We start from the raw sequence: 15610 nt of genomic DNA on the forward strand, positions 1-15610 counted from the left end.
TTTCCATTTGCCTCAGCCTGATGTGACAGGATTCGTTTCAGCACCTGCTGTCCTACTTCAAAATTCCTGGGACGCACCTTTTTATTATATGCTCTTGCCATCCTCTTTTGATACAACTGGCCATGGCATACTGCTGCTAATCTCTTTTCATCAATCAAGCTCAATTGCTTCAAACGGGTTTTGACCCACTCGTCATCATCGATCTCAGCCTCAGCGACAATCCAAAGGGATGAAATTTCAACTTCTGCCGGTATCACTGCTTCAGTTCTGTATACCAACAAATAAGGAGTTGCACCTACTGAACTACGAACAGTAGTGCGATAACCCAACAATACCAATGGTAACTTCTCATGCCATTGTCTCGAACCTTCTACCATCTTCCAAAGTATCTTCTTTATGTTTTTGTTGGCTGCCTCAACTGCTCCATTCGCCTTGGGACGATATGGGGTGGAATTATTGTGTATAATCTTAAACTGTTGACATACCTCTTTCATCAAATTGCTGTTAAGATTAGCACCATTATCCGTGATGATCACTTTTTGGATCCCAAATCTACAGATGATATGGGAATGAACAAAATCCACCACCGCCTTCTTGGTTACTGACTTGAAAGTTTTAGCTTCAACCCACTTATTGAAATAATCAATGGTCACCAGAATGAACCTGTGACCGTTGGTAGCTGCCGGCTCAATAGGTCCAATGACATCCATGCCCCAGGCAACAAATGGCCATGGTGCTGACATTGTATGCATTTCTGTCGGCGGAGAATGAATCAGATCTCCGTGTATCTGACACTGATGGCATTTCCGCACGAAATTGATAAAATCACGCTCCATAGTGATCCAATAGTACCCCGCTCGAAGAATCTTCTTCGCCAATACATATCCGCTCATATGTGGCCCACAAACTCCAACATGTACCTCTATCATAACTATCGTGGCTTGACTAGTTTCTATACATCTCAGCAATTCCAAATCTGGTGTTCTTTTGTACAACACTCCTCCATTGAGGAAAAATCCATTTGCCAGTCGCCGAATGGCTCTCTTTTGATCTCCGGTGGCCTGCTTCGGGTATATCCCCATCCTGAGGTATTCCTTGACATCATAGAACCATGGTTCGCCATCCAATTCTTCCTCTAACATGTTGCAATAAGCATGCTGATCACGAACCTGAATATGCAACGGGTCAACATGAATTTTGTCTGGGTGGTGCAACATTGATGCTAAGGTGGCCAAAGCATCGACAATCTCATTATGAACTCTTGGGATGTGTCTGAACTCCACTGATCGAAATCGCTTTCTCAGATCGTGCAAACATTATCGCTATGGTATGAGCTTCAAATCCCTTGTTTCCCATTCACCCTGAATCTGATGCACCAGGAGGTCCGAGTTTCCCAAGACCAAGACGTCCTGGACATCCATGTCTGCAGCTAGATGTAGACCCAAAATGCATGCCTCATACTCAGCCATGTTGTTGGTACAATAGAAACACAACTGAGCCATAACAGGATAATGATGTCCTGTTTCAAAAATAAGTACCGCTCCTATTCCAACTCCCTTTGCATTTGTGGCTCCATAAAAAAAAAGCTTCCATCTTGGTTCCTTGGTTATTTCCAACTCATCTATATGCATCACTTCTTCATCAGGAAAATACGTTCTCAAGGGCTCGTATTTTTCATCAACAGGATTCTCAGCCAAGTGATCAGCCAATGCTTGGGCCTTCATGACCGTCCTTGTCATATAGACGATGTCGAATTCTGTGAGTAATATCTGCCATTTTGCCTATCTCCCTGTGGGCATAGGCTTCTGGAAAATATACTTCAGTGGATCCAAGCGTGAAGTGAGATAAGTAGTATATGATGACAGATAATGCTTCAATTTCTGGGCCACCCAAGTTAGGGCGCAACATGTCTTCTCGAGTTGAGTGTACTTAACCTCATAGCCTGTAAACTTCTTGCTGAGATAATAGATGGCTTGCTCCTTCCTTCCCGTAATGCCATGTTACCCCAGTACGCAGCCAAACGAATTCTTCTGGACTGTTAGATAAAGAATTAACGGTCTTCCCGGCTCAGGTGGAACCAACACAAGTGGATTTGATAAATATACTTTGATTTGGTCAAATTATTCCTGACATTTTGTCGTCCATTCTACCGCAGCATCTTTCTTCAATAGCCGAAAAATGGGTTCACAAGTTGCTGTGATTTGAGCAATAAACCTGTTGATATAATTCAACCTTCCCAACAGACTCATTACTTCTGTCTTGTTCTTCAGCGGTGGCAAATCTTGGATGGATTTGATCTTTGACGGGTCCAACTTAATGCCTCGCCGACTGACGATGAATCCCAACAGCTTTCCCGATGGAACACCAAATGCACATTTGGCTGGGTTGAGCTTAATATCATACCTTCGAAGTCTTTGGAAAACCTTCCTCAGGTCTGCTACGTGGTCTTCCTGATTCTTGGATTTTATGATCGCATCGTCCACGTATACCTCAATCTCTTTGTGTATCATGTCATAAAACACAGTAGTCATCGCTCTCATGTACGTTGCCCCAGCATTCTTCAAATCAAATGGCATTACCCGGTAGCAATAAGTCCCCCACGGCGTAATGAAAGTCATCTTTTCCGCATCTTCTTCATCCATCAGAATCTGATGATACCCAGCATAACAATCCACAAAAGACCCGATCTCACGTCCGACACAATTATCGATCAAGATATGGATGTTGGGTAATGGAAAGTTATCCTTTGGGCTTGTCCTGTTCAGATTGCGGTAATCGACACACACCCTGATCTTCCCATCTTTCTTCGGCACTGGCACCACATTAGCCAACTAATCAGGATATCGAGTGACCCGAATAACCTTTGCTTGCAGCTGCTTGGTTACTTCCTCTTTAATATTCACACTCATGTCTGTTTTGAACTTCCTCAATTTTTGCTTGACGGGAGGGCATGCCGGGTTAATGGGCAATTTGTGAACCACTAAATCCGTGCTTAACCCCGGCATGTAATCATACGACCATGCAAAAATGTCTTTGAACTCAATAAATTCTTTGATTAGTTCTTCCCTGATGTTTGGTGCACTGTGGATGCTTATTTTAGTTTCCCTGATATCATCTGCATCCCCTAAATTCATGGTTTTTGTGTCATTTAAGTTGGGTTTGGATTTCTCCTCAAACTGGCTTAACTCTCTGTTTATCTCTTCGAAGGCTTCATCCTCATCGTATTCCGATTCATCATCATAATCGACCTCTTGTACAATTAGTCCGGAATCAGATTGATTTCTTAGACTGGGTTGAAGATCTGTCGTGCATGCCATGTCATTAGAATCAATATAAAGAGAACTGTGCAGAAAGAGAAAAGAAGAAAACAAAATTAGAACAAAATAAGAAGAAAAAAGCTTTCACTTTATTAAAATATAGGATAACAGAGTTTCACACTTTGCCGAATACAAAACAAAACTAGATTACAACCCTGGAATAATCCAAAAAGACAAGAAAGAAAAATCAGAGCCCACTACCAAGACTCCTTCCGGGTAGGAAGGGGAGTAGCCATCCAATTGTTGATATTTGCCCTAGGCCCCACAAACTGTACATCTAACCTACTGGACCCTTCTCCAGCTTCTATCAAGTTAACAACGGCGAACAGCCTTTCAAAGCCCTCATTCAAATCTCCATCAGGCCCAATCAGTGGTCCGAGAACTTTCGGGACCGACAACTTTCTGATACCTGCTCTACAAACGATCTGGATAGGCGCGAGATGGGCTTGGGAAGGACCCAGACTCTTTTCCTCAACTTGCGGGCATGTCTCACATCCACCACTGTAGGCTTGAACCCCAACCCAAAGGTATCCAGATTTTTGGGCAAAGAAACCGGCTGAACAATACCCTGAAGATCAGCCCCTAAACCTTTGCCTGGCATAAACCCGTTATTCAACATCTCCGAGACTACCATGATAGTTGCAGCTGCTATTATGGGAAGTGGGATGCTTTCGCCTTCGGGAACTTTGTCCACTAAAACCGTATCGAAAACTTGGTAAACCCACAGTCCCTTATCATCATTAATCTCTATGAAGGGTACGATGACATCACTTACGGCGCTTGCATTGTCTTCCCCATGTACTACGACCTCTTGCCTATCCCACTCGAATTTGACCATCTGATGTAATGTAGAAGGCACTGCTTTGGCAGCGTGGATCCAGGGTCGCCCCAACAGAAGATTATATGACACTGCCACGTCTAACACTTGAAACTCCATGGTGAACTCAACTGGACCAATTGTTAATTCAAGTACGATGTCACCCACTATGTTTGTACCACCACCATCAAACCCTCGAACATAGATGTTGTTCTTGTGAATCCTGTCACCATCGACCTTCAGTTTGTTCAATGTGGCCAAAGGACAGATATTGGCACTGGACCCATTATCAATCAGTACTAGAGTGACTACCGAGTCTTCACACTTTACAGTCAAATAAAGGGCTCTATTATGTTCTGTACCCTCCACGGGAAACTCATCGTCTGAAAAAGTGACCCTGTTGACCTCGAAAATCTTGTTTGATATTTTCTCCAGATGATTCATAGAGATCTTATCCGGAACATGGGCTTCGTTCAGAATTTTCAACAATACCCGGCGGTGCTCGTCTGAATGGATCAACAACGATAACAATGAGATCTATGTCGGGGTCTTTCTCAACTGCTCCACAATGGATTAATCTTGCGCCTTCATTTTCCTTAAAAATTCTTCCGCCTCTTCCTCGGTAACTGGATTCTTTGTCGCTAATGGATTGGCCCTTCTTAACTCAGCGGGAGAAAAACACCTTCTCGAACGAGTTAACCCCTGTGCCTCACATATTTCCTCCACAACTTCCTTCCCCTTATGCATTACCATTACTTGACTGTATCTCCATGGCACAACTTTCTCGCTGATTATTGGCAACTGCATTATTGGCTTGATAACAACTGGTCCTGTGCATGCTCCCTTCACGGCTACTGGCTTGCTTGATATCCCTTGCACCGTTACTTTGACCGGCTCTGGATTCTTGGTAACATCAGAAGAACTCTTCCCCATCACCACCACTGGCTTGCCTTCTACCCTTTCCGATTGTACTACCGCTTTTCCACTGATCAACTTTTCCTTCGGACTGGCACGGATCATCATTACCGTTTGTGAGGGATTCTTGAGCTTCCCTCCTTCGTGCACAACTTCTATCATGTGGGCTTCATGGTGCGCCAGCAACGGGTTATGATTGATGTTAGGTGCCTCTGGCTCCTGGACCTCGATCCTATTTGTGTCAATAAGAACTTGTACGGCAGTCTTCAACTTCCAACACTTCTCAGTATCATGCCCGGGAGCCCCCGAACAATATTCACAACTTACCGAGTGGTCCAGATTTTGGGGAAGGGGATTTGGCAATTTGGGCTCCACAGGACTCAATAGGCCTAACTGCCTCAATTTGTGGAATAGAGTAGTATAGGTTTCTCCCAGCGGAGTGAATGTTCTCTGCCTCTGCACCCTTTCATTCCTGAAAGTCTGATTCCCACGGAAACCTTGTCCCGAAGGATTCTTGTAGGCCCTTGGTGGTGGATATGTGTTTTGTGGAGGTAGATATGTGTTTTGTGGAGGTGGATATATATTTTGTGGAGGTGGATATGTATTCTAGGGAGCCAGCGCATGCCATTGTGGGCGAGCCGGAGGCTGGGTGTAAGTTTGTGCGTGATGGACAGAGAAATGTGGCTCTTGTGGTGGGTAGTAGAGTTGTGGAGGGCCGTATGGAATGTGTGGTTAATTTGAGTGATGAGGTCTAGGTTGGTAGTGGGGGGGGACCTCTGGATCTGGACCAAGTACCTGCCTCGACTGTTGCGACATCTTCCCTTTTCTTCTTTCCGAGCGCACCTCCCGTGCCGCTCTAGATGGCTTGAGTGGTTGTTTTAATCGCCGAATAGCTCAGGATTTTGTTGGACTTAAGTCCCTCTTCAATCATATCGCCCATTTTTACTACTTCATTTAAATATTTTCCAACTGATGTCACCAGGTGACCGAAGTAAGTTGGCTCCAGAGTCTGCAGAAAGTAGTCCACCATTTCCCCCTCTCTTATCGGAGGATTAACTCTTGATGCCTGCTCTCTCCAGCGGAACCCAAATTCTCTGAAGCTTTCCCCGGGCTTCTTCTCAAGTTTCAGCAATGTGAGACGGTCAGGGACGATCTCAAGATTGTACTGAAAGTGACCTGCAAATGCTTGTGCTAGATCGTCCCAGGTGTACCACCTACTCGGATCCTGTCTTGTGTACCATTCCAGTGCAGAACCGCTCAGACTTTGACCAAAGTAAGCTATCAGCAGCTTATCTTTACCACCTGCTCCTCTCATCTTGCTGCAAAAACCTCGCAAATGTGCCATAGGATCGTCGTGCCCCTCGTATAGATGAAACTTTGGCATCTTGAACCCTGCCGGCAATTGAACGTCAGGGAAAGGGCACAAATCTTTGTAGGCCACACTGACTTGGTTGCCTAACCCATGGATATTCCTGAGGGACTGCTCCAGGCTTTTAAACTTTCGAAGCACTTCGTCTTGCTCTGGGCTCTTAGCCGGCTTTTCAGTCTCTACCGGGATCTCGAAGTGAGTATTATAAGTATGAGGCTTGGGTGCTTTGAAGGTTGGTTCAGGGGGTAATATTGGTTATCGTGAGCCTGAAACAACGGCTCGATGGATGATCTTTGCAGCGTGGCTGGTGGGGGTGCCACGAAAACAGGAACATTTGGTGGAGGAGGGTTCTGATTGGGTTGTGAAGCTTGGGGATCATAGGCATTTCTTCCCTGATATTATTGGTGACTGGGGAAGCTTGTCGAAGGGCCAGGGGGAGGGTATTCCAGCGAGTGTCCTGGTGGGAGAGTGGGAGTAACGGGAGGGTTAGGCACTTTTTGTACCCTATCTAAGGCTAGTTGCATTTCTTTCATCTCCTGTCTCATCTTATCCATTTCCTCCTTCAACATTTGATTCTCCGTCCTTTCATCCTCGACACTTTGGTTTGAACTAGTCATGCTTTTTAGTATGGGCCCTTTGGATCTTGTTTGGTAATGGTAATCTGCCAGAACGTTCTAACAAACTAACTGGCTCGAAATCTCTGGAGGGACAGCAAACTTGTTAGCGTTAGAGTTTAACACATATTGCAATTTCACGTTGGGGAATGCAATGTTCCTAGACAGTTTAACCATTACTAACATGTCTTTGCTTCGACCGCATGCGTTATTCCAGCTTACTTTGTTTGTGCCTCATTTAAGTGTTTCTGAAACTTTCTTTATCTCTCTTTTTATTTCTTTCTTTTCCTTTCTTTTATTCACTTTACCTTTTCTCTTTTTCTTTTTAGTGGTGGTCAAATCTTATGTGGATTGCCTACGTATCATGTCCCCGTATGAATCAGACCGCGCGTAGTTCTGCCATAAGCGCGGAAAATAAAGACACCATTTTTTGGATTTTTCAACCTTTACTAGCAAGACGTTTTATTACAAGGCAAAACATTTTTTGAAAGGAAATTGACAGACTTGATATAGACTACAGACTTTATGCCAAAAAGGGAAATACAAACTCCGACGGACAACAGACTCTGTAGACAAGGAAAATACAGACTCAAACTATGATTGTTTTAGAGTTTTGAATTTTGGCGCCCGCGGGGCGTCGTTCGGCCTCGCCGCAGACTTTGGTGCAAGGCCCCTTTGCAGATCTTTCAAATCTTCCATGATATGGTGGACATAAATCATTATTGAAGCAAAGAAGGTGGTACAGGACATATCCTCATAAGCTAGGCACTTTACGGTGATGTAGTGCCTGATATCGTCGATTCTTCCCTTGATTCTGTCCCTTTACATAAGCAATCGCTCTATTTGTTGATTCCGCGTCCCCAGCATTTGCACGTTATAAAGGAGTTGATCCTGAAACTCATTCATCTATTTCTCCATTCGGGCCATTAGATCATAGTAGCACTTCCTATCTGCTCTGACATCTCGGGCTTGTCTGAAGATCCGCTCTTTTAGAGTGGATATTGTTTCTCTCAATATGGCGATGTTCCTTTCGTAGTCCCTCTACATTTGTTGCATAGACTGGGCTCGCTCTTCTTCCTTCTTTATCCATTTCACCTAGATTCTCGCTAGACTAGCTTTAGATTTTTCCAGATCTTCTTGATACTCGAGGACTTTCTTTTTTAGACCGCTTATGAGCCTTTCATTGGCCCGGCTTCTCGTCGGGTTTCTGGTAGCTAATTTCACTTCCTGGATTTGAGCTTTGAGGACCTCGTTTTCCTGAGCTAGTTTTCTCTTGTCTCCCTCATCTGCAGCGATATGCAAATATTTCTCAAATTTCAAATCTATAACTTGCTTCTCCAACTTGCCTATTGCAACCCTGTACTCGTGATCTCTAGCTAACCAATCCCATTGTTCTTGTGACGCCTTGACGAATTCCTGGAGCTGAGGTCTTTTAGCCGGCCTTTCGTGCTCAAGTTCTCTCATGTACCAAGCAAGGTATCCTGGCGCCACTTCGCCTTTGGCCTGATCCTGCACGCAAGTATCTGCTTTTAAACATTGGCATTCACTCCAGATCTGACGGACTCTTGCTTCAGGGAACTGTCCGTCAGGGCTAATCTCAATTACTTGAGCACTAAGATCTTCCTCCTGTGGCACTGTTTGGCATCTCCCGAGTTGTCTCAAAACCCGATATGGCGCGTAAGGCTGAATGTTCTTGAGCCCCATCAATAGAAAGTGGGTCCTAGCTGCCGGCATATGGATGACCTCGTGAACGGGCAACCATCCTAGTGTCCACAGTATTTGGCTGGTGGTGAGGGTCCAAAAGAATGATGTCCATGCCGTAACTCCCTCGGGTAGACTGACCCCCTTGATTCTTGTGTAGAACTCTTCTATGTAAGTTTTCTTCAAGGAGCCATAACTCAAGAGCTGGGAATGGTGGCAGAGATGCTCAGTCATCCATATTTGTAGCAACAAGTTACACCCCTCGAAAAAGTTCCCTCTAGCTTTGCAGGTTGTGAGAGCTTGGAAGATATCAGATACTATCATAGGCGCAAGAGTGCTTTCATCTTGAATGAGCAAGGTACTGACGATCCCGACTATTTTCAGATCAATGTTTTCGTCTTTCCTTGGAAATACCAAAAGGCCCAAAAAGGTTATCATAAAAGTCACTCGTCTATGCTCGTCCCATTTCTAACGGTTACTTTTGCTGCATAAGTTGTTACCTAGGTTGTTGAATCCTTCGACATGACCGTATCTGTCGTATATGAAGCGCGGATTACAAAAACATGCGGCCAAATCTGGGTTATGGACCGTCCTGGGTATCTTTAACGAATCTAAAAACCGATGCACAGTGACAGCTCTTGGAGCAACCAGGTATTTTTGCCTCAACGGAACTTCAGCATTTCCGATGTACCCGACTATTTCCTCCAAAGTCGGAGTGAGTTCAAAATCGGAGAAGTGGAAGACATTGTGTGTCGGGTCCCAGCAGGTGACCAAAGCTCTTATGATATCCCCCCGAGGCTGGATTTCCAATAAACTCGTAAGACCTTTTAGATATTTCTTGACCTCATCTTGCCCTTCACCACCTAAATCATCCCACCATAGCCGCAACTTGAAAGGGATTTTAGTCATTATTGAAAAAGGTTCATTTTGCATCGTGCTCATCCTGCACGTTTATTAAGGTGATTAAACAAAAAATAAAATTTATTTGACTCAACCAATTGGATGTTTTTTTTAAATTTTTCACAAATTAAAAGAAAGATCCGGTTCCGAACACGGCCTTTAAGCACTTCGGGAACGAAGATTTTGAGGCTGGGTGAGTCAACCGGTCAAAAATCCAAAAAATGACTATGAGTGGCCGTTTATGCAAAGTCAGCCTTCCGGCGTCCCTTTTGGGAACATTCGGCTATTTTGACAAAAACGGCGTCACCCGACTTATTTATGATGAAAATTAAAATTTTGACATTTTTGTAAATGGGAGGTTGGACCCAATGAGGGTTGCCTACGTATCCCGCACCCTATGAGAATCAAACCGGCGTAGTTCGAGTAGATAAAACAAACTTCTTTTGAAAACAAGACTCTTTTAAATGGCAAATAAAAACCATTTTTCATAAACAAAACCCTCATTCTTTTTTTTCATTTTCTCAAAAATTCGACAGAGTTTCGATGCTATTTGGACATTGATTTTTTTTTTTCAAACAGGCGATTAACTACCTCTATCTCTCTTTCCTCAAAGTATTCAAAAGCCGGTCAGCATGCAAGTCCGAAGCAAACAAATGCACAGGTAGCAAGTTGGATGCATCAAGATGGTTTTTTGTCGTTTTGGTACACCTGTCCTAGACAGACCCAACCCCTGTGTTGAGCCTCCAAAGTCAAATGCACATGATGCAAACAAACGTTCCTAATGAGGATCCGGCATGAAGCTGAGTTATTCTAGGTTCGAAACCTGGGTATTTGTTCTAGACTGTGTACCCGAGCGGACAACTCGAGTCGAGGAGGGGGCTACGTACCGGGGACCCGCGAGATCGTCCTACTTTGTAACTTGTCCGGCCTCTTTCTTATTTCAGGGTATGACACTAACAGAATAGGGAGTCTCAACCAGTAAGCACATCCCCGGAGTTGAGAAGAGAAGGGTTTCGTAGCAGTTTATATACAGTTCAGATAATATCAAAGCGATAAAAGCAACATTTTGCACATTTATGCCAAAACATGTAATAGGATCAAATAATAAATGAATCCAAATAATAACAATTATTCCAGGCTCGAATTCTTGAACCCTGAACCAGAGATTCTAGGTTATTTCCCCAGCAGAGTCGCCAGATCTGTCACACCTCTTTTTTGGCCGCGCCCCCGTAAAGGGACGTGGAGGGAGTTTTTTCAATTAAAGGACAATCGAAACAGGATTTTATTTAAAGATTCAGAGTCGCCACTTAGGAGATTTATGGTGTCCCAAGTCACCGGTTGAATCCCGAATCGAGGAAAAGATTGACTCTGTATTACAGTCCACGAACCAGAAATCCGGATAAGGAATTCTGTTAACCCGGGAGAAGGTGTTAGGCATTCCCGAGTTCCGTGGTGCTCAACTGTCATATTCGGCTTATTTATCTGATTTTAATACATGTTGAACCTATGTGCAAATTTTAACTTTTTACCTCTTTTATTATTTTTTAATGAGAATTGCGACGTCGTGAAAATACATCTCGAGCCACGTCACATCAATGCACCCGTGGTTATTGACACATTTCAACTCTGTTGAGATTTGGATTTGGGTCACATAAATGTGCACCCAAGTTTAAGAAAGTAAATTATTAAAGGCGCGCCTAAAGCGACTAGTGTATCATTATTTTGGGTAAGGCCGTGAAACTTTGCTAAATGGCCCATCCCGAAGTCTAAGTAATTTTACCAACACGTATAGAGGGCCCCGCAGCTCGTGTATTTCGTTTGTCGAGGCTCGTCTCATTTTTATTTAAAGACTGATCCTAAAGCGACTATGATTTTTCTAATTATTCTTGTCTCTATAAAAGAAATCCTAATTAATAACGACTATATTTGAGGTCAATGGATTCACGCTACTTGAACTGTCAGCCAGCTTGGGCCTGAAGCACCGCACGTTTAAATGGACCAAAATCCAGGCACACACGAGAGCAATCCAGTCTTAGGCCTGAGCCCAGGTTTACACGGGCGTTTTAATTAAAACCAAACTTGGGCCGCCTGAAATGCATCAGAGCCCAGTCCATTCGAGATAGGCTGTTAAGCCTTGATCGCCCATTCAAACTGAATTTCAAGTATTCGTGGACAACTTCAAGTTATTCGTATCTTACCATTTACAACAAAGGAAAAACGTGATTTACCTATTCATATTGATGAAACAACTATCCTTTCTGATTTCAGCTTAAAGCTCGGATTATTTCTACTTATCTTTTGATGAGCTATTGGATACTATTAAGGTGAAAGAAAATATATACTGAGGATGTTAAATCAATGCTCAAACGATTCAGGGTTTCATGCAAGTTTACTGTCAATACACATGAGAATTCAAGAACTCGAAGTGATTTCCTATTTCTACTGCCTTCTGACTTTAATAATCAAATTATCAGGAACAAAAATAAACTAGCCAAACTGAAGGATAATTTCAGCTCACATTACTACAGTTCGAGAACTCTAGACTAAACATACAAACTAAGTTAGCTACAACCAATTTCATTCCACACTCATCGATCTGACCCAATCAACAAACTCGAGATCCTTAAGCTGACTAACAGTCAGTTGCAACATATAATTCAGATTAACCTAGGGCAATCTCACTTAACGTTCCACATTATTACAACTAAGTCTATTGCTCAAATCAATACCATCTTAATCGACTAACAACAAGTAATGATTTAAACCACTTAAACTATATCAGACAGCATCCAAAGTGCAGAGATCTGGTAGCAATTTTCATTTCAACTTCAACTTGGAATTACATGGAAGCAAATCAAGGAAGTGTACCTGGAATTGGAACAGAAATAAAGTAGAAGAAAGATCAGCAGCAGCAGAAATGCGAGCAGCAATACAACAGCAGTTCACAACAGCAATTTGAAATTCCAAACAGCCACAAACAGAACCAGTTCAGCCCATAAATATATTTATCAATCCAGGAAGAGTTCAAGAATGTTTTGAACCAACAAGATGAATAGATTAACCCAAAACCGATTTGAATAAACCCAAATGACCTTCAAATTGACCCTAGAAATATACCACAGCAACAAAACACTCAAACTGATCCGAGAAGGTCTCGACTGAAACCAAAAGTCTACTGAAAAACTAAGTAGAAAACACTACTGATTCCAGTGGCTAGCAATCAACTGATTTCTTCAGGAATAATGAAACTCCCAAGAACTCTCTCTATTTCTATTACACTGACCCCCAAAAAACTGATCCTTCTGCCAAAAAAATCCCCCTATTTATTTGCCAACTACAGCCCCTTTTCCAGCCTGTTTTAACACAAGGCCAAATTAAGAAATGTGTGTCTCCCATCATATTCCCTGACAGCCACTCCTAAATGTCTAATTTCATTGTTTAGTTTAAAGGTGTATGGGCAATGCTATATTTTAATCAAGTCCTTGTGACCCTCCCCATACCATTATGTTGTGTTCCCCACTAACACATTAGATTAAGGGTTAATTAAATGCTTTACTGTCAGCCCACTTAGCAAGACCATTTTGCTAAACCTTTAAACCCCAAATTACCCTCCTAAAGTTCCTGAAATTACTGTCCTAATTATTCAACTAAGGTCCTGGGAGTTCTAATTAGTTACAAAATGAGGCAAACAACACATTGCAGATAGGTATGAGTGAAAACAATCAAACAGTAAACACATACTGGAAAAAAAGATGAAAGTCTGGATTTTTATCACAAATTAGAAGCAATTTAACTATAAGACAACTGGACTTCTAATGCTCAGTGGCAGTTTTTGATTATAACTAAAAAGAAAAATGAAGCATTCAAGGCACTGAATCACAACAAAGAAAATCAACCTAAAATCTAAAATCATACACTTAAAGACACGGACTATAATAACAATAAGACTAACAATTAACCGATTGAACTACACAAACAAACATTGGAGTATTTAAACTAAACAAGAATCAGAAAAAGAGGCGGAATATTTACTGGATTAAGAATTAACTAAAACTGAAAACCTAAAGCAACAACTAATTACGACTAAAACAGACAAACAAACATATAGAAAAAAGAAAAGAAGAGGCTAAGAAGAACTCACTGTTCTTTTCTCGGATCCCACCAACATGCTTTTTCGAACTTGAGTTCCAGTTAGTATCATATGTCTATTTCATCAGAAATAGGCTTATAATACTAACTAGAACCCATTCGACCCTGACAGCTTTGATACAGCCCCGAACCGTTTGAAACCTAGATCCGTCATTCGACGTGTTTTACTCAGATTCGATCCAATTTGGTTAGGGATTAGCGATGAGAAGGTCAAGGTGATTACTGGGTGTGATTTTGGGGTTAAGTGGACAGGCTGGGGTTTGGGACGGGGATCTTCGATCGAATATTCGAGAGGTTATAGGATGATTCAAGGGATAAGGGTTAGGGATTCAGAATGTGGAGGTCGAGGGGAATTAGTGGTGTAAAGATGGGGTCGTTTGGACGGATTAGGGTTTGGTTCGATTCTTCGATCCAAGATTCGAAACGTTGGGTACTGATTCGAGGGAAACCGATACAGGATTTGGAAAGAGGACGTCGTGGGGAGGCTATGGTGTAATTTTGGGGCTGTTTGGACCACCAGAACCGCCGTAAGGCGATTTTCGGTGGGCGGAGGGTGGTGGTTGAAGGCGGAGGTTGTTGGGTCTGTCTCTAGGTTAGAGACGAAGGCGAAAGGGGGGGTATGGCTTAGGGGGCAGGGTATAGTTTAGGAATATATTGTGGGGTGGGGATTTGATCTTGGCCGTTGGATCATTCACGATCAACGGCCTTGATCACTTCACTAAGGAGGAACGGTGTCGTTTGGAGTAGTACTGGGGCGGTCCGGGTACTGGAACGGGTATGGGGAATGGGTCAACACGGGTTATGGGAGGGGTGATCTGGACCGTTAGATTGGATGATTGAATGGTCGAGATTGATTGGCGATGAAACGACGTCGTTTGGTATGGTCTCTTGGACCGGCCGGTTGGGCCTGGACATGGGGTGTGACATTGGGCCTGAACATTTCCTTTTTAACACTGGCCCAGTCCGATTTTTACCCTTCTTCTCTTGTTTCTTTTTCCTTTTATTTTCTTTTTAATTCCTAATTACCAAAAATTCCAAAATAAATTGTAAAGCCAAAATTAACTTAGAAAAAATACTAATTAACCCTCAATGATAATTATCACACAAAATTAAATACAAAGATAATCACACAATTTGATTTTAAACGCCAAAAAATGCAAAGTACATATTTTTGTGATTTTCATTCTCGCAAATCCAAATGTTGTTTAATTAATTCCTAATTGTAAAATTAAATCCTAAACGCACATGCAACACATGTTTTTTTTGTATTTTCTTAATTAAAGTAGAAATAAACATGCACAGACAAAAATACAAATAAATCACAAACAACACAAAACTATTTTATTTTTGAATTTTTGCGAGTAGTTCTTATAGGGCAAAAATCACGTGCTCACAACGGTCACAGTAGCTCCTACCGTCTTTTTGATGATGAGTTCTCAAATGCTTCTTTAGGTTGGATTCACCGTAGGGTCTTCGTGTTTATTATGTGTTTCTTGGGCATTCTGGTGTTCCCAATCTAAGGGGATAGTGTGACGACCCGGCCGGTCGTCTTAAGGATTTACACCCCGATCCCCTATTAATTTCTTTCCCCAAGTACATTTCTGCTATTTTGATTTTTCGGGGTGTTCAGTTTTAAGTTTCGGAAAGTTTTGGGACACTTAGTCCCTAAATGAGAGCTTAAGTGTTGGAAAGTTGATTGTAGTTGGAACAGTGAGAAGACGGCCTCAGAATGGAAATCTGATGGTTCCGTTTGCTCCGTTGGGTGATTTCAGGTATAGGGGTGTGTTCGGATAGTGATTTGGAGGTCCGTAGCTAATTTAGGCTTGAA

At 42.6% G+C, this 15610-nt stretch overlaps 1 long non-coding RNA gene across 1 annotated transcript in view; it reads right to left on the bottom strand.

Moving 5' to 3' along the window:
* Window positions 1-12350: 12350 nt before the first annotated feature.
* The window catches only part of LOC107763866 (uncharacterized), a 33888-nt gene continuing 30628 nt past the window's right edge, over window positions 12351-15610 (bottom strand). Inside the window, exon 3 of the long non-coding RNA XR_001643124.2 lies at window positions 12351-12501. This is a non-coding gene — a long non-coding RNA (uncharacterized LOC107763866). The remainder of the gene's footprint in view (window positions 12502-15610) is intronic.

Source organism: Nicotiana tabacum, chromosome 6 (assembly GCF_000715075.1).
Source record: "Nicotiana tabacum cultivar K326 chromosome 6, ASM71507v2, whole genome shotgun sequence".
In the NCBI taxonomy this organism is placed as follows: Eukaryota; Viridiplantae; Streptophyta; class Magnoliopsida; order Solanales; family Solanaceae; genus Nicotiana; species Nicotiana tabacum.